This window comes from Tyto alba, unplaced genomic scaffold, assembly GCF_018691265.1.
Source record: "Tyto alba isolate M040663 unplaced genomic scaffold, T.alba_DEE_v4.0 Super-Scaffold_6, whole genome shotgun sequence".
Classification (NCBI taxonomy): domain Eukaryota; kingdom Metazoa; phylum Chordata; class Aves; order Strigiformes; family Tytonidae; genus Tyto; species Tyto alba.
Window position 1 is genome coordinate 2,766,799 of NW_024881327.1, and position 22,320 is coordinate 2,789,118.

Genomic DNA, 22,320 nt, shown 5'->3' on the forward strand with positions numbered 1-22,320 from the left:
GACTTCAATATTAAAGTTATTTAAATAATAACTAATCCACCAGGCCTTAGTTTTAAAAACGGGGAAATAAACTTTGCTAAGCAAGAATTGATAGCACATAATTCTTGCTGTACACTGTCCAGGCAATACTTCACAGATTAGTTATGTCTGATCTTCTACACAAGGGACAACTTTTATCCTCAAGAGCCTAATACGAGAAATGGCATCTCATGATCCAAGGTTTTTTGTTTTGTTTAAATTTGTCTTATGTTTAAAATCTGATAATTGAAATTAAGAGGAATCTGTAAAGAAAAAGACCCGGCTTGATTAACATACTTCATAATTGCAGGAAATGTTTTTCAACCCTTAGTTGACTCAAAATGTTTTCTCATGATTTTTTAGCAGCATGATCTACTTCCCTAATGAATCATTCAGAATAAATGAGAAAAGATCTGTGTACTTGGAAATAGTAACAGAATCTCACAATCATTTTGAAATCCTCTATATATCAAATAGCTTCACATTTTCAAAACAAGCCCCAGGTGTGTAAAACAATGATACTTGATTTGTGATAAACCTAAAAGATCATTTGCCTTTTTCTTCCGGCCTTGCAGCAGTTTGCTGTCATGTTGCTCTAATTCTTCTAGTCGAAAGGAGACACATAGGGAAATGGTCTCATCATCTGTCTTCGGCATCTCACTTACATGAGTAGTAGTGTAGCCTCCTAAATAGTCAGAGAAACCTCCAGAGTGCAGTTCAGAGTGTGTAAATTAGATGATAAATGTCAGAATGTATGAAGACTCTCTTGAAGAAGCATCTTTAGAAGTCATCCCAATAAAGCACAGGCTTCAAAAATGAAGACAGGCAACTCAGATTTGAGTAGAAAACACATAAAATGTTCAACACATCCTCAGTAACGCAGATAAAAATAACACTACCCAAAATTTTTTCCCCTGCCCACAGCTTAATAGCTCATGAGTCAACTACGGATCTCATAATACATCACATTGATTTACAGTCACGCTAGACTTAACATTTAAATTTAGAAGTACCAAATTTTATTTTCGTATGCATTATGTAGCTAACTAGTATGACAGCTCTTACTTATCAGCAGCTAACAAATGTATTCAACTACTCCTGATGAGGAATATTCTTTTAGGCTGATTTAGTATTAGGGAGGATCCATAGTTCCAACACTACCACACCCAGCTAGGGTCACCACGTAGGAGTAAAATTAATAGAAAAGGTCAAATTGTTTAACAGCATTATGAAGTAACATTGTTAGAGTCAGGAAGAAAACTTGTGATTATTTATCAACACCATCAGCTGTAAAACAAAGAGCTGAACATAAACCAGGCAAAAAATTTTTACTCGCTAAATAGGGAACTCATCTACTCATTTAAAAAGCAGTCCCAAAGGAAAGTCAGGGAAGGTAATCAACAAAAAATATGCCAGACTGATTTTAAATACCACCAAAAAAGCACAGTATTGAACTGTATTCCATATGAAGATGAATGCAAATATTTCAGACCAGAAGATCAGACTGGAATGCATATGGCAAGATTGCTTTTAGTCACCTAGGTTAAATGCGAGGACATCCACATTGCTAAGACTAAAAAGACACAGGTCAATGCAAATAACTTCCCTGGACTTTGTGTTCTTTAAAAAATCAAAATAGTTAAACTTAAATGTTAAACAGTGCTTTTCAGAACAGAAATACCTATGTTGCAAGTATAAAAGCTAAAAGATACCCTAGAGTCTTTATACGTGCCAGGAGCAAATCTGGTATTTACTTTTCCCAAGTTCAACCTGTTTTATTTCAGTAAGATGCCCCCAAATCTTTTTATAATTATTTCCATTGCATATAAACATAATCTCCTGGTATTAGTAAATTAGCTTGGCTAAATATAGCAAGGAGCACTCATGTTTTATGGGGCATTTTCTTTGGTATGCAGCTAATATAAATAAAATGAGTGGAGAGAAGTTGGCAGTGTTCCACTGACATTACATCACTTTTCCTTAATAGGAAACCTCTCTGCGACTTAACGTCTTGCTTTAAGCACTCAGAAGTGTCCACAAAGTCTTCAGTGAGGATCATCATATAAGGCCAGTGGTTAGCTGCGAAGGACTAGTACACAGAGCTGGAACTCCCGGTACAACACCGAAAAGAGAACCTCTGATAAAAACCACCTTTAAGTTGTCACCAGCAGCAGAGCAAGGGAGCTGCGTAGTCTCTAACAAAAGATGTGTGTAAAATGTACATAATTCCAGTAGAAAAGGCAACGGATGGAGTTCTAATTCCTATTACTTTACTTCGGTAGACTCAGGATTTACTCTAGAAACCTCAGAAAGTGACAAATTAAAAAGAGAAGCCTAATCCACCAGTCAAAAGCAGGACAGAAACAAGCACCTACTATAGTTTTATTTGCTGCTTACTCTTTGTGATCCTGAAAAAGACAAACACTCTATTTCATGGTACCATCAGTACCATCCCTCATCTCTAGTACGGCATTATTTTGAAGAAATCAGTTAATTACTGTAAAATATTATACGATATTCATTTACTAAGAGCCAGATGTTGCCACCGATATATGTTGAGCTTTTCACCAGAAAACAATAGGACTCCTTGATTGCACACAATAAAAATAAATTAAATGCGCAGGAAAACCCAGTGGACCTACAAGGTTTTTTCTGAGAAAAAGGTAGTCTTTGCACTCAATTTTTTGCATCCATTACTGAGATTGCTAGACTTTATTGTCCGTGTCATATATTGAGAGACGAAAAGTACATGAAGACATAGTACATGAAGAATAAAAGTGCTCAGAGAAATTTATGTTCATGATGTAATTAATGTAAACATATATTCCAGTTATTGTATTTCTAATGTGTAATGGCAAAGCAAAAATCCAACTCCTGATTCAAGTCTGCATGCAGTATTTGCTGGCATTGAATTTTATTGAAAGCATAATTTATTTAGGCACTGTCACACACACACACAAACACAAAAATGTATTTACCACAGTACAAAAAGTCAGGGTATGTCATTTTGCCCTCTGTTTTTTCCCAAAATGTTTTAAGAGGAGTTCACTGAGTGGCTCCTACTGCTTTTAGTTGCAGCTGTGCAGCATACAGTCTTTGAAATTTTACCGTAAATGTTGCCATGTTTACACCAGTGACTCGGGAAAGAAAATGTTACTCAAGTGAAGTTACGCAGCAAAGAAACATAACATGGAATACACTGAATACCACTGTAAATGCTCTCATTTAGGTATCTTACGATACTATGGATTGTCTGTTCCCCTCTCTCAGTAAGACATTCCCAAATATTTCTGTGTGCCCTTTCCTCTTCTTTCACTTCCAGTTGCGATGGCACAACAGTTTAGGACCCTTGCAGCAGAAGGGGCAAGTGACTTACAAGTTGAAAGTAACCCTAGAACTGGGTGGACTGTGGTTTTGTTGGGGTTTCTTTGGTGGTTGTTTTTGTTCGTGTTCGGTTTGTGGTTTTTTTTTTTTTTTTTGTTTTTTTTTTTTGGTTTTTTTTTTTTTTTTTTAAACTTGGATCTCTCCAGTGCTTCAGATGAAAGAGCAGCCACCCAAAGGGTTCTGCTGGTGCAACAGAAGGGTGGTGCTTGTCCAGGAACAAGCACCTGAAAGCTGGACCTCCTCCAGCTCACACTGCTGGTGAGGATGTCCCTTCCAGTGTAGGATTTGTGAAGCCATACCGTTCGTTCATAATTGTGAAGGATAAGAAAGAACTTCTATATCCACTTCACTTCTGAATGGAGGCATCCAAACAAGATCTTTATGTTTTAATTCACATATACATTTTTAATTCAACTGCACTAAAATTAGTGAAGTCTTTAATGGAGGTGAAGCCAAAGTTTAGGCTACAACAGAGAAAAGTGATTTTAAACCGGTTAGAGTGCACAGTAAATAATTGGAGTTAATTTCACCTCTGTTGCTGGAACTATATAAAGATTTCGATATTTGTGCAACATTAACACACTCCCACCAAACACAGAGTACAGGCCTGCATTTCACTAAGAATGAAGACATAGCTTAAGGCTTGATTGCCTGAATGACAATATTCACTTGACCGGTTTCGGCTTTGTGTACTTTTGTTGATCTGTGAATGGGCTACTTACTAAATAATTAGGTTTTCTTTATTCTAAAGTCCGGTGCAGAATTGTTAGCATCAGCCAATGCTCATTCTCTAAAGTATCATTTTAGCAGTGGTTTCAATTACTGCCTAGTTTTCAGAAAAGGTCAGGGAAAGAAGAGGAATTAAGTTAGACTCAAAACACAATTTAAGATAATACGGCAGCTATATTTATCTAACATTAATCAAATCTTAGTTGCAATAAAACTTCACCTAAACCTGCTGATTGGACGACACAGTTCCTGCTAAGTAAGTTATTATAGTTCTCCGTTAAGTTTCAACTATTGTGCTCTCATTTTGGAAACAGAGGGAACATCTGCTAAAATGAGCTGTAATGGAAAAAATTCAACTGCAAGTCTCTCGCTCATCCATCCTAGCACTACTATTATGCAAGTTAGCATACTATATATAGCAACCACAAGAGGAACTGATATGCTAGCTGGGCATGTATATGTCCAATCTATCATCTTTTTGTTTTATCACACTAAAACCAAGCTGCAACAGCTTTCCAAACTTGTGTAAATGAATTCAGGAATTCAAACCAGTAGCTTGTGTCTTCAGGTACACAGACATTCAATTGAAACGAATGGGAACAACGGTAATAATTGCTCTGAAAATCAGGAAAATTTTGTACAAATTTAAGTTCATTCAACCAAATGATTAGCATTTATAGTGTGATTGAAGTGAGTCAATCTCCACTCTCTTCCCAGAAAAGTCGTCACAAAGTCTAAATATTCTACCTTTCATGTCAACCCTTATTAACAGATTTAAGCAGTGAAAACACAGAAATTTTTCTTTCATGCCTGCAACATTTCCCTGTACATAAACCAGCGTGGGAAATTTTTTGTGGAAGTTAACTCAGTATCCTTAGTGTCGCACTGGAGTCTTTTACAAGTTTTAATTAAACATTCAGATCACAGGGAACTCTTATCATGTCATACAAATCCAGGTAATTTAAATAACAGTGATGAATGACATCATCTGCCTCAAAAATTGGTAAAGAAAAACTTTCCTATTAAGGGCTATGGCAGAATTTCTCAGGAGAGCTTCTTTTGCTAAATGACCATGGAAAAGGCAATAATATGCAACTTGCAAAGATCCATGCATGTTTATAATAGTTCAGATTTCAGATACCATTGACATATTTTAGCATCCCCTATGGTTTACACTGTAAACTTGCTTTGTAACTGCTTCTTGATTTAACTGCCTGAGCTACAGAAAATCTACAAAGATACCAACTCTTCCCAGCACAGAGAACTGTAGATAAGTTAATAATTTTAAATTAAAATATAAATTCTGTGTTGCAAACCTAACATAAGACGACTGCAGGCCGAAATATATTAAATCTTGAGAAAGTCCACACAATGAAGCCTCAGAAGAAACTGTACCACCATCAGGTAAATACCAGTTTAAAAAGTCTTGAAATATCATATAAATTAGAAAGTATCTCCTTCAACACCAGCTAAGTATCACTTCGTTAACTGTGGCTTAACAACCACTTGTACTAATTTCCTGCAGTAGTTTTAACCTATAGTACTACAGTCCAGAAATGCTGCTTTTCCCTCTGTTTTGGACTAGGAAACTAGAGATGAAGGAATCAGTTGGGCTGGTCTATAGGCAGAATTATACCAGAATAGATAATCCTACCACAACAGGTACTACTCTAAACTACTTATGCATATGCACTTATTCTGCAACAGAAACAGCCAAGTTTAGAGCTAATGAGGTATAACTAAATAAACTTGGCACTTCCTAGACACTTTTATAACTTTGTGTTATTCCCAGCCATAGCCTGACTAGACACAGCGTGAATATGATGTACAACGCTATTATTTCCAATTGCTTACATACCCTTCAGTTTTTAGGCCAGTGTGTAAATTCATCGACAACAGGAAATGTAATCTTAATTTTACTGTGGCAACAAAAAATCCAAACATGCCACAGATAAATCTCAAGAGTTAGCACTTCAATGAGGATTTTATTAGAAAGGCAGTTATTCAAAAACATTGGAAAATATATACTATTATCACAGCAAAGCTACCAATATTTTCTGAAAAAAGGCGCTGAAACGGTTCCATTAAACCAAAAGCATGATAGTTGAAACATGTGCCCTTGTCCCCATAACATGACAATCTGCATATCAATGCGCAATATTCATATGAGAGGAATCTGTACAATGCAAGACTCCATAACCGATAACAAGAATATTAGGCTAAATCAGCAATTTACAGGACAAGAAATTAATTTAGACCTGAATGTATACATCTAAGACCATCCAAGGAAAGCTCTGAAACATGGAACTGCTTTCTCAAACTGATTAGGGAAATATGCTTTTCATGTGTCCCACATCTTCCAAAAAGCCCTTTCACCACTTCTTTCCTGTCCTTTCCCAGCAAGCTGCAGTTACCCCGACCAGCTATGGAAGTTGAATCTAGTGTACAAACTTCACCAGTGGTCAGTGGTTTTAGCAAACCCTGGATTTTCCGAAACTGAGAAACTTATTATACTGAGACCTTCCTTCATTTTTAAGTGACTCGTGACAAAGACATGTTCAATGTCATGCAAAACAGTGGACAACCCATAACAAAGCTCTTGAGGAATACGAGGTAAATAGAAGCAGCATTTGAGAATATTCTCAACAAGCAACCATGAAGATTAACATCAGTAAGTCAGGAAGCTTGACAGCAGACTTCAGTGGTTCTTCCTCTATCACAAAGACCATCAATGATGACAGAGAGACAATTTCCCTAACTCAAAAGCACATTAAGTATTATTTAATTATGGCTTGTGTGAAGAATTTAATCTCTCTAACAAGCTGCTTCTGTCTCCTATCACTTCCTATATAAGGCCCTGGCATTTTTCAAACATTTCCGTTAGTTAAAAAGGTACTATTCACATGTTATACAAATGTCTCTCAAACATCCCAATTTCACTCTAATTAGTCAATCCTCTATTTCTCTGTATAACCAACTTTGCTCTGACAGTACTGGAAATTATGGCAGACATACCAAACCTTTTTGAAAAAATGGAGGACACTTAGTAAAAATATTAGGCGTCTCAAAGCTTTATGTTGATACAAATTCACTCAGCCCCCCCCAAACTTTCCTCTACTACAGACCAGCTTCCTACTTAAATGCATTCCAACTCTATCCTGCTCTGCTCTTTATCAATGAGCATGCTACTTCAAATATTAGCATTGCAAACAGTTCCTCTAATTCAGTACTTGTACAAGAATTCACTCAGTAAACAGGGAATGTCTTTTGCATTTGTAGGCATTAATGCTTAAAGTACAAACATCTATCTTCCTAATCCAAAAAAGGACACAACGTGAGTGCTGTGTTTTAGTTGCAAACCGATAATTAGACTCAGTGGCCTGTGGAGCTCTTTTCTAATTCATCCTAATTCACTGTCCCTAGGTCACTCCTCTTTTCTAGTTACTATCTACCACCAAAAAAGTCCAAAGTTTGTACCCAACAGGAATGTTAGCCTTACAAAGTTACGTAAGTACTACAAAACAGTCTTCAAAGACTGTCCAAGGTAAGGATGAAACAGCCTTGTCTGGCAGTTTGTAAGAGGAGTAGGCTGCAGAAGATCAAACCAGAAGTATTTTATTGCTTTTTAGTAAAGCAACATGCTAAATCTGGCATTAAAGATATCAGTTCTTCTTCTGAACCAAACTTTTCACCACACAAAGAGCCATGCCCATCGATAATAATCAGATCCCTGTAAAATGCGTAGGAATGGCTTGCTTCATCTCAAGACGTTCATGGCAAAAGAACCCGAAACTAATTTATAATTATAACATTTGCGCTCACATGTTAATGCCCTGATTTATTACCGCAGCCTGTAACAAACAGAACATCCACTACTTGTGTGTGTGTGTGTGTGTGTTTCTGGAGTCTAAATTTCTTGATACTTCCGCAAACCTGTAGAATCCCTGCAATCGGTTGTTTGTGATAAGAAAACTTCCGTACCATAGGCCGGCTAGATATACTGAAGCTTAGACCTGCAGTCGCAACCCCCTGCTCCTTTAAATTGTCAGCTCATGCTCCAGAAAGCACCGCTTCCCTCCTTAAAAGATGCCTCAGAGTTGAAATCGGGTCCTTGATCTGGGGCTAACTGTGACGCACGTGGTCAGTGCCGAGCTTCACCACCCTGGGCAGGGTTCCGCCGTACGCTGGGCCCCGCACCACTCCACCGGCCTTTGCCATCAGGACTAGGTTACTGCAGCTTCTTCCAGCCAGGGCTGCAGAGAAGGCTCGGCTCGGGTGCTGCTTGCAGCTGGTTGCTGACAGCGGCCACACAACTGGTGGGAGAGCAAGGGAAACGCGGCAAAGACGTCCTCATTTCTGAGCCTTCCGCTCGTGTTTCTGGGTATTTAATATGAATCACATAAATGTCATTATTCACATTAACTGGCTCTTTATACCTCTCCATTATGATGACCACTAACTTTTGAAGGGATGGGGGACACGGGAAGCTAGAGTTTTAGAACCAGCGTATAATCTTTATGTCTAACATCTCAGAAGCACTTAAAGATGCTGTGTTTTCGTGGGCTAGAGACATCCATAGAACTAATCTCAGAGTCAGCAGCTGAAAGTTCATTCTTTGTTTGAGAAAATGTTGACATATCATTTTGCTTTTGTGTTAATAGACACTCCCTTTTTCTCTCCATCTATGTGGACAAATACACATGCAGCACTTCTCTAACTCAGTTGCACATACATACATATATATATATATATATATATATATATATATATATATATATATATGAAAGCAGCTTCTAACCTTGGGGGGTTTTCCCTGAAAGCTGTATCCTATGAGCACAAATGTTCCTGAAATACAACTGATACTAAATTTTTTTTCTTATTGTTTTAAAAAGAAAGAAGAGGTTTAGAGGGTATTTTAATACAAAGCAGAAAATGGAAGCAATAATTTTCCAGAAATTGCTGATGAACAACTTACGAAAATGTTACACAGCTAATAACCTGAAAATCTCTAGCAGAAACTCCAAAAGCCACTAAAGATAAAAGAATGGAAACCACATGTAACATACTAGAGACTTGTAAGACAACATAATGTACTTTCAATACAGTTTGAACTTCCAGAGTCTCACTTTATAAATTGGATTTCATATGTCTGCAGAAACTGATAGAAGAGGTGTCTCTCTTTTTTACACTACATCTAGATCTCCAGATTTTTATAAAGATAGAAAAACTATGAATGTTTATAGGAAATGAAGACTTTCTCTCTAGAACATAGCCAAGCAGTACGGCAAACTATTTACTGCCTGAAAATATAGGTTATACATGAAAGAATAAACATCTGATTTGTCAAGGACATTGAACTTAGGCATGTAGGAATTATCATGGATATATGAAAATTATCAGGTAGCTTTTTTAGAACCAGAAAAACAATAGAATTTGGCCATGTCAGATGAAGAAACATGTCTGTTGTGGAAAAGAAACAACCAAAGTCTCTGACTCCTCACTGAAAATAATCTGCAGTTTTTTAGAACCAAATACACAGTCTGGTGTCTTTCCAGCCGACTAATAGTGATGAACACACCTGTAGCCCATGCACCCTTTTCATTAAAATGTCTGAAAGGCATTTATAGGTACACACCAACACCTCTGTCAGTGAGGCTATCAATAATCCCTTTAGATTTTCTTTATGTAATTCTGGTTTTAAGCACCTCAGATTTGCACAGAAGTAAATGGCATCATCTTGCAACAGTCACCATCAGTAACGCAATACCAAGTAACTCATGCTTTCGTTTAATTCCCTAAAAGTTTTAACAGGAAACACAGATCACACACAAAAACAGACTGCATGAAAGTACCCCATCCACAAAATATTATGACCACCTCTGGGGCTTTCAAAGCCTCACTTGTACTAAAAAATTGACTAGATCTTTGGTCACTGCAAAATACAGCCATAAATCAGGGTGCCCTCCTGAAACCTTCAAACACTGAAAAGAAAGGCTTTATATTTCAGAGCCAAAATAAGTACAGTGAGGTGGGCTGGAAGAAATACAGCACCACCGGGTTTCTGCACAAGGTAACTCTCCTTTCATTTGTGCAAAACTTTGTGTGTTGCCTTGGTGAATATGCTCTGCTAGCCAAAGTTGGCTATTAAAATTGTTTTGCACTTTAAGAGCTGCTTTAAACAAATCATCCCCATGAGTCAGATACAGATTTTAACTTATGCTCTATAAGGACACACACACACACACACATATTCACACACCAATAGATTCATGAGCACGCAGAAACAGACTTGTATTATCTCCTCTCATTAAAATAAATAAATAAATCTTCATTATCTGTTCTTTGAAGTCAGAAACATACATTTTACACGTATCTGCATGTACATATGCAAACGGTGTTTGAAACAGAGCTGAAAGAAACAATTCTGTTTCTAGTGACTACTTTCATGCTGTGATTCACCCTGTTCAGATGAATTAACTCAGCCATTGAGTAAAAATTTAAAAAGACAACAAAATCCAACTACAAAAAAGAACACAATGATTCTTTTTTAAGGATAAGTCTTCCAAGTTGTGAGTAAGGTGCAAAAATGGGTAGGAGCAAGCCCAGCTTAAAGCTTGGCCTAAAACCAGCATGTTGCCTCATGAGAAAAGTTGCTGTAACACATGCAGGTCTTGAATTCAACCAGATTTTTGTATTCAGTGTGGCTGGAGAACTGGGGTCATACTTTTTAAATGATTCTGTAGCAGAAGAGGCACTAAAAAAAATATCAAAATATTCCATACACTTTTTCTATTCACTAGAGCCCAGGCAGGAACTCGTAATGAAGTTTCTCCAGCCCAGCAGATACTGCCTGCATACATTTCTTGCTCTCTGAAGTGGATTCTTCTTCATCATAGGCAAGGAATTCTTTTTAAATTGGAATTTAAAAATTAAATCCAGCTGACTGAATCTTCATCTAAATTCAATGCTTTTCAAGCAAAGTTCAGTCATTTTCATGTAAATGCAAAGATTAAAATAAACCCACTCAAGATTGTAAAAGCAAGGAGTTAAATACTGATGTTGTAAACTTGATTCCCTACACTTTCCCATTATTTACATGAACGCCTCAGGTACTGTGTTGCCTTAATGGGTACAGTAGCATACAAGATGAGAATATCACTCTTCACTATGAATTTGATGAGGTTAGTTGGTTGGTATAAATGTTAACATTACTAAAACAGATTTTTGTATGTTAATTTAGTCTGGAAAAAAAAAAAAAATTAACCATGCTGCCAATGAAAACCAAAAAAATCTTTTCCTGTACATTTCTGCTGGCTGACACATCATGTCTGCAAATAATCATCTTTCTTTCTCTTGAAAACCTTCATTTTACACAAATCCAAAAGGACAAATGAGACATGTGCCATCTTATGAACATATACCAAAATGTGGATATTTTGGCAATGCAGTCTAGCAGCTCCTGATGCACAGACTCAACTCTTCAACTAAATAACTCTTCCACGTTTTTCGGGCTGAAGTATGAACTCAAGCCCACATTGCCATTTTCTGTTTGAAATAGTCTATAGTGAACTGTGACATGAGCTTGGTTTCTTCAAAAAGAAGAATCAGAAGGACTGTTCTTTTCTTCTCCTGTATTTTAGACCAGCACATATAATGCAGACTGAAACTAATAACAAACAAAATCCAGAGCCCATTTCAAGGGGGAATTTCAAGAGGAACATTTTTTGGTGACGTGAAGGAATAAAATTCCACAGTCTCAGAAGAATGTCCTGGGAAAGACTGGAATGAATTCTGAGTAACTGCTACCAAAGGATGGTTTAAGATAATCTAAGTTAATCAAAGATTTCTTACTCAAATCATCCCTGGAGAGATACACACACTGTGCAAACTAGAGAAAGCAGATTCAGTTGTTTCTTGGCTCATCTCACACAGGTGCACCAGGCAGAAAAAGGTCCGGCGATAAATTGAGCCCACTGCATCTATTTATTGATTTATATAAAAATAAATGCTGTTTATCTTAAACTCCTTCCTCTGTGGAAAGGGAAAGCGGTGGGGAGTGTCATACACAATACACTAATTACAATCACTTTCTGCTTCAATAAAGGAAATACAAACTTCCTGCCTTGGCAAGGGTTAGAATGTCTCAAGCAGGTGAGAAAAGGACCACGTTAAGTGTCTAGACGGCAATGTGGAAGAAAAATATTTCCTAAGCTTTCTATTTGTGTGCTCATCCAGAAAGTATACTTCACATGTAAAAAGAACTGCCTCAATTATTGGTTCGCCTTCTATGATAATTATGATGGCATAGTAAGCATTTTTTAAAATTATATGAATACCAAAATGTTAAATGCTCCAGGAAGTTCTGATACTTGTGGTCACAAAAGACTCTTCACTTTCTGCAGAGTAAGAGGTTAAAATGAGTCTTCTAGGCATACTATAACTTGGTTAGTAATTACTTTGTATTAATTCCTAATTCTTCCAAATGCATGTGTTATCACTATGAAATCATCGCTCAGTATTACTGAGTGGGAATTTCACTCCAGTGGGAACTTTATTACTTAATCCAGCACTGAAATTATATCCGCTAAGAAAATTAGAATATTTCTAAGATGGAAGATGATTCATGAATACGAAATTCCATAGGCATATTTTGATTAGAGAATATTCCCAGGATGAAAGATTTCCAGCCAGTGATGATGTTCTCAAGAATATATGGGTCTATCAGTTAATTAATATATTCTACATAACCCTGAAATTTTTATTGGGAAAATAAAATTTTAGGGCCACCAACCCTTCTCAGGTCAGTAAAGGTCCAGTAGACCCCCAAATACTTGAAGACTCCTCTCTTGGAGAGTAAATAGCAAATGAAAAGACACATGACAATATCATAAAACATTTCACATGGAAATTACGTAACTAATAGTGCACACGCTTACCTTCATCTTTCAGACAGTTTCTTCTCACTGCACACCATGCACTTCCCCTATTTACACATTTTCATCTTAGAAACTCTGCTTTTTAAAACCAAAGGTCTTTATCTTCATGCCTTTCAGGTTTAGTGCCTAGCAATATTCATAATCGATGGGAAATGATGCTGTACATGCAAGAGAAAACCTATATACGTGACATCAGACTGATTGACACTCTACTCTGCTCCCAGACACATGGGTCCACATTTATGTTGGCATAAGTAAAATCACAAAGCAGCTGCTTTAAGCAGAGCTGGTTGAGAAATTAATTTGCTGTTTGAAGAACACAGTAATTTCCCATCAAACACATGATTTTACAAGTAAGATCGGTTTACTTTGCTCAGTTGAGAACCAAGTGAGTTTAATAAAGCAAGCCTCTCACGGATCCTTTTGAAGCAGAGTAATGGAAAGAAACTGGGAACAGGAGAGAAAGAAGGAATTCTCCATGTAAGTGGGCTGACCAGCATGCCACAGGTCACTTCCAGCCAGACCGCTCCCTCTGCCTTCCAATGCCCAAAGCCCAACAGCTGAACATTACTCATCAGATTTACCACTGTGTCCTTACAGAAATGGAGGCATGCTGTTCTAACATAGCTATTAGAAATGGCTGCTGCAGTCACACAGCCCACAAAGTGGATGACAAAACTGAAACCCCACTCCTGTTTGTGGAGCAGTTAGGCTATCATGCCCTCCACAACGGTCATATAAGCTCAAAAAATTCTTCAGTGCAGAGCAGGGAATAGGGAGTTGCTTTTTGTTATCTGGAACTGTAGATCTCAGTGATTACTTTACAGTGACTGTAACTGCATAAAAATAATAAATATTGTAGAATAACACTTTGCAAAGTTTTATATGTTGCAATCATCACACATCTCTGCAAAGGGAAAGCAGTAGACTCAGGCTAGTCAAAAATAATAGGCCCACAACAATGGGTCCAACATGACCCATGAGTGTTCAGCAAGATGAGCTTCCCTAGGACAATGTATGTAACTGTTCTGCTCTTAGAAAAATAAATAAATAAATATATAGATACAGAAATTGAAGAACAATTTGAAGATAATAGAGAATTTTCTAGCAATTTATTAAGTATAAGAACATAAAAACATGTATTTTACAGCAGTGCTTTTTAACGGAATCCTGATACATCAGGTCGCTTATTGTTACTTAAAACACTTCAAATTTTCAGAACAGTTATTTCACTGAAAAAAAAAAATTGTTTGGCTCTCATAAAGCTACAAGAAAAGCTATGTGACATGTATCTGCCAACTGCTAACAAACCTTTACCACACATCCACCATTCCAATTCTGGGAAAACTTCTATGTCAGATTGCAGGGTATGGCAACTTGGTAAATTCTGACTTTGTGATTATTGGGTTTCTACTATCTCAAAGATGAGAGAAATGTTTTTATCCAAATAAGAGACACCTAATTCCGACAAAAGTCTACCTGCATATTTCTAGGAGTTTCAAAAGTTATAAGAACATCTGTGTACCTCCTATCCAATCTTCCCAGTTTCTTTTTTTCAAACTCTTATCCCTTTGCCCCTACCTTTTCCCACAGGGTTCCTCCTCCTGGCCAGGGAAATTAGTACCAGAATATTATTTCACAGACAGTCAGTTCTTTCAGGTTTTGTTCCCCATCCAAAAGCAGGATGCAACACAATCTCTCTCAGAATCCTGTTCTCACAAGTATTTGCCCTGGTTTTCATAGTGAAGTGGTTTAGATACAATCAATGGACAAGGGCCGAGAGCCATTTAACTTTTTATATGTTTTTTTTCCATCCTCTTGTTATCAGTTCTATATCTTAATCCTTCTATGTCTGGTATGCATTGTGAATCACAGACCAGCTCTGGATGGCTGGAAACTGTTGGGCTTCCTTAAGAACATCATCATAACTTTTCCCACCCCAGAACTCCGGTGGATTTTGGTGTGCACAGATTTGTGAGTGGACACAAAACTTTCCATGCAGTATGTAATACATCTTGTGGAGTTAATTTCAGAAATATAAGGTTTGGTCCCAGGAATCATGGTTTCAGTTCAATACAGCCACAGAATACTGTGGAAAAACAGTTTCTTGACCTCAAAGCCTAATGAAACAACGAATGTGTCTGCTCCTATTTTTAGATGTATGCTCTGCAGTGCCATATTCCTTAATATAAGGCTGACCCAAATGTTCCAACAGCAGACGTTGGTTTCTCTTTGATAGCCAATGCATATCTCTGCTTTCCAAGTTTCTGTAAACACATCATTATAAGGAAGGCCAGTCTTACTTTTCCCAGCCTTCTTTCTAATTATGCGCCTGCTGCCAGGAAACTTTCACTTTTTTAACTTTTTTTTTTTTTGTCTTCGCTACTAAAATTTAAACAAATGTCTGCTACAGACTTGGAAAAGAAAGAAAAAAAAGAAAAAAAAAAAAACACACAAAAAACCCCAGCACACACACCCCCCCCCCCAAATCCAAAGCCGTTACTGTTACGAGTTACAAAGTTACTAAGTAACACCAAATTCCCTTCACCCCTCGACAGAGGGGTTAGCTACAAGAGTACAGCATTGCTAGGTTACCAAATATGTCTTCCTTGCAGACGAACGCATTCCACGGGAGAAAACCCCGCCAATATTTCCCTTGATTTCGGTTTGATTTTAGTAAGAAGCCACAGCAAGCTTTCTAAAGGACCCGGGTCTCCCGCCCGTTACCGACTAGGAGTCTCACCGGCTTCCTACCGAAGTCTCCCACAAAGCAGGCTGCGAAAGCGCTCCTATCTTACCGCTCCCTCATATTTCCTACCAAGCTTAACAACCGATTTAGCAAGCCTTGAGCTACAGAGACGCACAGAGCCGCTGCCGCCACAGCAGCATCCTTCCTGCGCTCGGCAGCGCCGAGGGGACGGCCCCGCCGGCGATCAAAGCGCAGCAGCCAAACTCGCCCGCAGCCGCAGGCCGTGTGGCAACCTCGAAGGGCAGGGGAAAACAAAACAAAAAAACAACAAAAAAAGAAATGCTCGAGAGCAACGCGGTCAGGGCCCGCTTTCATTTGCCCCGACCCCCCCGCCGCTCACCGCCGCGCCTTCGCGCCGTCCGAAGCAAACCCGCCGCGTCCCGAAGGCCCCGGCGCGAGCTCCCTGCCATCTTACCTCAGCAGCGCCTCCGGGGCCGGTTACCGCCCGCCCGCCCGGCGCGCGAGTTTCGGTGGGCGCGGGGCGGGGCGGCCCCAGGGCCCCGGCGCTATATAGGGCGGGCCCGAGCGGCGCAGGCTCCGCGCCGGGACCCGGGGAACCTCCGCCGGCCCGGCACGGCCCGGCCCGGCCCGGCCCACCCCGGCGGCTTCACGTTAAGAGTCCCGCGGTGTGGCCGGGCTCCCCGCCGCCGGCGAGAGGCGGGACCCGGCTGCTGGGAGCGGCGGGGGAAAGCGGGGGGGTCCCGCCAGCGCCTCCGCCTGCTGCCGCCGCCGTCCCAAGCCTGATTGCTCTCCCCTCGGAGCTGCAAGAACGGGGGCTTTTGGACACGCTTTTTTTTTTTTTTTTTGTTCCAAAAAAAGGCTCGGGTCCCGGGCTGGAAGTTCACTTTCTTCCCTCCGGCAACTCGGCAGCCGGAGCCAGGAGGAAAGCTTGAGAAATTCTGCGGCTGCCCCGGGAGCGGAGGAAAGGGCCCCGGCTCTCCCGTGCTGCCGTACAGCCGCCCGCCAGCCCTGCCAGCGGGGCTTGCACCCGCCTCTCTCCGCAGGAAAAGGTCCCGCGATTTCCCCATCGGCGGGTGGGATGGCTCCAGGTCTCAGTGTAGAACCGCGGAAACCGTGTCTCCAAGTTACTCCTCCAAGCTTTGTATCACTTCTCTTTTTAAAGAACGCTTATGCCACTACCGAGTTTTCAGGTTAAACTGAGTTTAAAACTTTTTTTTTTTTTTTTCCAGAAAAACCGTATCGCTCTACTGAACACTTCACTCATCTGTTTCATTGTCTCCTGCATCATCTTCCCGTGTCAAAGAACACCATCAGAGTTCAGCGAACATTTACTGTGTGTTACAAAAATCATGCTGTTCTGCAGTCTAATTGTGTAAAACCATCCAGAGTGTCAAACAATTACTGTAAATACATTCATTACTACTGCATACTCTGCTAAGGGCATCATTCAGAGGTAGATTTTTTTTTTTTCTTATTTTTTCCACAAGGAGATGAAGACAGAAGAACAAATTTCTGTTGTTGGCTCATACTCTTCTCCTACTAGGACTGCCTTGGTCTGGATCCAGTGCCTTCTTACAGATTACAAGCCAACATCAGTTTTATAAGTCATCACAGAATACAACTAATCATTAGTAACACCCACTTAAAAACAGACAGACAATCTCAAAAGATACATCTATAAAAACCTCTATTCTCAAATCCATGCTTAGTCCACTAAGGTGATCAGTGGTATCACTTGAATTGTCTGCAACGTGGACAGCAAAAAGAAGTGTATGAACGTGCTGCTTTTCACCTCACTGCTATTAAACATCCTGGACAATGGCAGCTGAAAGTAAGGGTGCTCCTCTTCCTTCTTTAGCTCCACTTTCCAGTCAGCGGGTGTTACAGTCCAGCTCTGGATGTCTGGAATCTGTTAGGTTTACACAAGACCATCATCATAACTATTTTCCTCCAACTGGTCTGAACCCCCAGGATGAACAAGACCTGTACCTGAGAAATTTCATTCTACGGTGGATGATGCAGAACAAGGTGGCACTGAAACATCCCCTGCTTACTCATCCCCCTTCGACCCTTTTCACCACCCAGGCCTCTTTAGGACTCAGACCTCGCTCCACATGGCTCGATCGCTCCAGAGCGTAACAGGATCAAGGGAGGAATGCTGCCAACTAGGGAAAAGGGAGGGGGAAATAAAGCATCTCCCCACTGCTAGAACAGAGAGAGACGTGCCAGATCCTGGCAGCGAGAAGGCTGACACTGCGCTAGCACTCTGTTTCCAAGTCTGGTACACGACTATGGGGAAGAAGCACGGTAGCTCATACACACAGTATTAAGACAGCACAAAGGTAAAAAGGGTATCACTCATCACTGATCAGGTCTCTATACGATTTGGGGTAAGTATACTGGTCGAGGATGATATTCTATCTGACAAGCAGAGCACAGTGCAGCCAGTAATAGCTGCAAGATAATCTAACACACACAACAAAGGATGGACTGATGTACGGTAGGAAAAGCCGATTATAGAAGAACAGTACCTGGACTTTACATTTCCTAACCGCACCTTCTTTGCATTTGATTATAACAGAGTGAGGAAATATTGCAGTAAAGACAACTGAGCTCTCCGACATTTTCTTCTGTCACAGATCTTACACTGTACACATTTTGCACATATGTTCCAAGAATTTTGGAGAAAGATTTTATGTCTGTGCACGTATGCTCATGTTCACGTCATGGGGATGGAAGACGAAAGCAAAAAGGCAGCTTGTACACACCAGCTTAGTTCAAGACGCTTCACTGTGACTCCACGAGCATAACTGGGCATGGAAAGTGAAAACGAAGCTCATCTTACTAGGAACCAAACATGAGGCACAATGTGAGATAAAGATCCAAAGAGAAAGGAAACAAAACCATAGGCTTAACTTAATATGATCTGTGATTCTTTCTTGTAAACAACTTTGCCTATCATTCCAGCCCCAGGAACATTTGCTTCTAGTTTAAGGACTTTCCAGCTATATGTACAGCATGACTTGCGAACTAAAATGAGGAAAATTAATTTACACGTAAAAAGACAATTGCGTACAGGTCCAATGAAGCCCTAATATTTAAATGAAATATTTAGATTGTAATGACAAGTATAACAAACACGTTTTGGAAGAATGCAGCAAAACCCCCAACAATTAACTTCCGTGGACTAATGGAGGCAATGGTAGATGCCATTAGGGAACCAGGCAAACACCAAGCTGCCTGAAGTCATATGAGGGCTTTTTTGCTAGTGTTCATTCAAACTTTGAGAATCTTCACAAGATGAAGATTGACTTTTTTATACCACCCTGTAAATAATATGAAATTAGTATTGCTCATACTATGAAAACTAAAAAGGATGACATCACAAAACATGAAGCTGAAAACACAGAGAAAAAACCTTACGTAAAGTAATTACATCCTCAGCAATCTGAGAGAAAATGAATTAAGATAAAACAACTCAATGGACTTCTTGAGAGGATCTGCCAAGTTCTTAAACTACTACAGAATAACTTGTAGTACTGAAGTGCAGCCTTTTTGCTTGCAGTTTATCTTCAGGGAAGGACGTGTATTTTAATACAGCGTACATACATTGTCATCCACATCAGCTAGTTTCCAGGTGCTACTAAACTAAAAATAACTACACACTTCTATTTCCTGTCCTCTAATTGCCTACTTGGTTTTTCTTCATTATGATATGCAAAATGTTAGCATCCTAGATGGTGAATAACAAAGACATCAAAAGCTACACTGGAGTGTGCAATTCTAATCATGCTAGTTAAGACCATATTGCTCAAATTCTTCAAATCAAAACAGGATGTTTTTCAAAACGAAAAAAAAAATAAAACCAAACCTAAAAAATTCTGAGGTCCAGGAAGAACTTGTGATTGAGATTCAAATGTTGTTTTCTACATGGGTGAGACACATGACACGAGATTTTTTTGGGTCTTAAAAACTGGAAATTAATTCAAGAATACAGGCATGCCTGTAAATCAACCCAAATAGTATTCAGCTAGCCACAATGGAGCTTTGCATCATATTACAATTCAAACATCGTTAAGCTCAGATGGAAATGGCAGTAACATAGTCACCGAAGGACTAGAAGAAGGAACTGAAAGAGTTTACAAGCTTTCAAACTGATTCATATGCAGCTTACTGAATTCAATGATTTATGGAGCCAAATTCAGCAATCTCCCTGCTTTTCTTACATAAAGGAAATGCAGCCCATTTACACTAGTTATGCAGGATAAGCTTTGACATGCCAACCGTTGTGTATGTCGAATTTTTATTTAAAACAAAAAAAAACCCTCCAAAAAATTACATTGCCCTCCCATAGCGTACTTGACAACATTTAAAAGCTTTGAATGGGGATTACTAAACCAGGATCAGGACCCTGATTTTCTTGGAATGCATGAGAGTTTGAGTTTTCTTTAGAAGGCCAGAATAAAAAATGAGGTTTTCCTAAAAACAAAAGGGACCAACTATACCTCTGAAATGGCAATTATCAAACATGTATCAGTCCAAAGCATTCAGCACTATTTCAAAAGCCTCTTGAATCCTGTATTACAAGCATGTTGTACTACCTAATTTTGCTGGTGTTGGCAGACACTGAGTTCTTAACTGTAAATTGCTTTGTTTGGTGTGATTTCCTGTTGGTGAAATTCTCAGTGCCTGAACTAGAAGTACCAAGTTGTTTGTGGCTTTTGTTTTTCTTAGCACTTCTGGAAAATAAAGGATCACGTCTTTGTTACAAGAAAGATTATTTAAGCAAACATTTCCCATCACTTTCAATTCTGCCAATACACACCATCAAAGTTGCATGTTTTACTGAGGGGAAACCATAGCTAAAGCCAAGATTTGAAAGCAAATCACACTGCAAAGTCTCTGATCTATTAAAACATGATTCAACAACAATAAAATGAAGACCTTTTTCCAAACTTCTAATTACACATAGAGGAAAACAAAAATTAGAAGTTTCTACTGCTGAGACAATTGTCATAAGAAGGCAACTGCCATTTTAATGGACATTTGTATACACACACGTGTGTGTGTGTATATACATGGTGATGAAGTGACTCACACTTCAGTCTTCTTTGTTATAATACTGATTACTTCACCTTTTGGACTAAAATAGCAAAGGTCTTCGGGGTTCAAAATTGTTTAAATGATAGTGATTAGACTTACTGTGTAACCCCTATGACGGCATGGAGAAAAAACGTGGGTCTACTATATAGGCATTGTCTAACAGGGAACCAGAGCAGTGATGGTTGAACAAGCAGCATATAGTGAAGTCAAGTACCCCAATAGCTTCCTTAAAGTACCTATACACCTCAGTACCCATATTCTTGGTCTGTTTTGACTGTATGTAATTCATGAGAATTTCCTGGCCTGTACAACTACTGGTGTAGCACTGCATATGAGCTCTGGAAATCACTACATTAAATATAACAAGATATAACCTGGAAGATGATTCATTCCTAAGACTCAAAAGAATTTTGACCCATGTTGAGCTGCCAGTTTTACTAACACCACAAAGGAGACGTAGTTTGTAAGTTTTTGTCCGGTTTCTTTTGTCTCCCAAACTGTGCAGCTGGTTCTGCCCTGTATTCATTTCCTTGCACCTTCACTCTCCCTCGCTCTACCTCTCTTCAATTCTCTATTTTTTATTAATAAAATAAATTACAAAGATACCTGTAATACCCTTCTGTTTCAATCAACACATGGGGATCAAGAGCAAAACAACCTCGCCTCAGGCTTACTCTCTGTGGTTTTGTTAGCATTGTATCTATGGTTTCTTCTTTACTTCACAGTAAAACTGGCACAACACTCTTCAGCTGTGATACTGAAATCACATGTGCAAGCACCACTATGGATCTCTGACAGGTCTACCTACGCTTCGGACACTGAAATTGTTAGGAGGCTTATATAAAGTCACAGGTGGTTACAGCGAATAAATGTCACCGGTAAATCCTTTCCCATTCCCAACTCCAATCTCAACACTAAGTTCTCTTCTTTAATACTCCTGATATGTTAATAGTGGGTGTGTTGTATCTTGCAATTAGTTACGCTTTAGTAACTTACAGCTGCTGTAATTGGGAGGCCTGTCAGGAAAGATAAAGAAGCTGATTCTTCTGAGCCAGGCTTACCCCCAATATTTAAAGTGTTTTTTTCAGTAGCTGTTTATGAGCTGATCTGGTCACAATTTCAAGATCAAGGCTTAATTTACTTCTTTTCATCAGGATGTCTGGCTCATAGTACATACAATTGTTTGCTGTAAAGGCTGGGAATTTAGGAGACATTCTGCTGCTAATGTTTTGAAACCAGAGCAAACCAGGCCAGTATGGAGAGCGTTACTCCTGAATTTTGTGTCCACAGCTATTTAGTTTTCTCTGTTCTAGCTTTCACACAGTCAGCAGAGATTGCAGCTGCTCCTTCATCTACTGAATGTTTCTGTTGTGTTGATTCTTCCTGCTCAGAGTAAGTCTGAAGTGAAAAGGTGAATGGTGTTCTGTGTCTTTTCCCACC

General features: G+C 39.2%; 1 protein-coding gene across 4 annotated transcripts in view; it reads right to left on the bottom strand.

Moving 5' to 3' along the window:
* The window catches only part of PALLD (palladin, cytoskeletal associated protein), a 200,600-nt gene that overhangs the window by 50,353 nt on the left and 127,927 nt on the right, over positions 1 to 22,320 (bottom strand). The window contains exon 1 of one of the 4 annotated variants that reach the window (XM_042808208.1): positions 16,232 to 16,475. The exons of 2 other annotated variants lie outside the window; for them this stretch is intronic. The gene's annotated coding sequence lies outside the window, so the exon portion shown is untranslated. Of the gene's footprint in view, positions 1 to 16,156; positions 16,192 to 16,231; positions 16,476 to 22,320 lie in introns of those variants that run through there. One more of the 4 variants, XM_032983939.2, reaches the window with a different exon arrangement.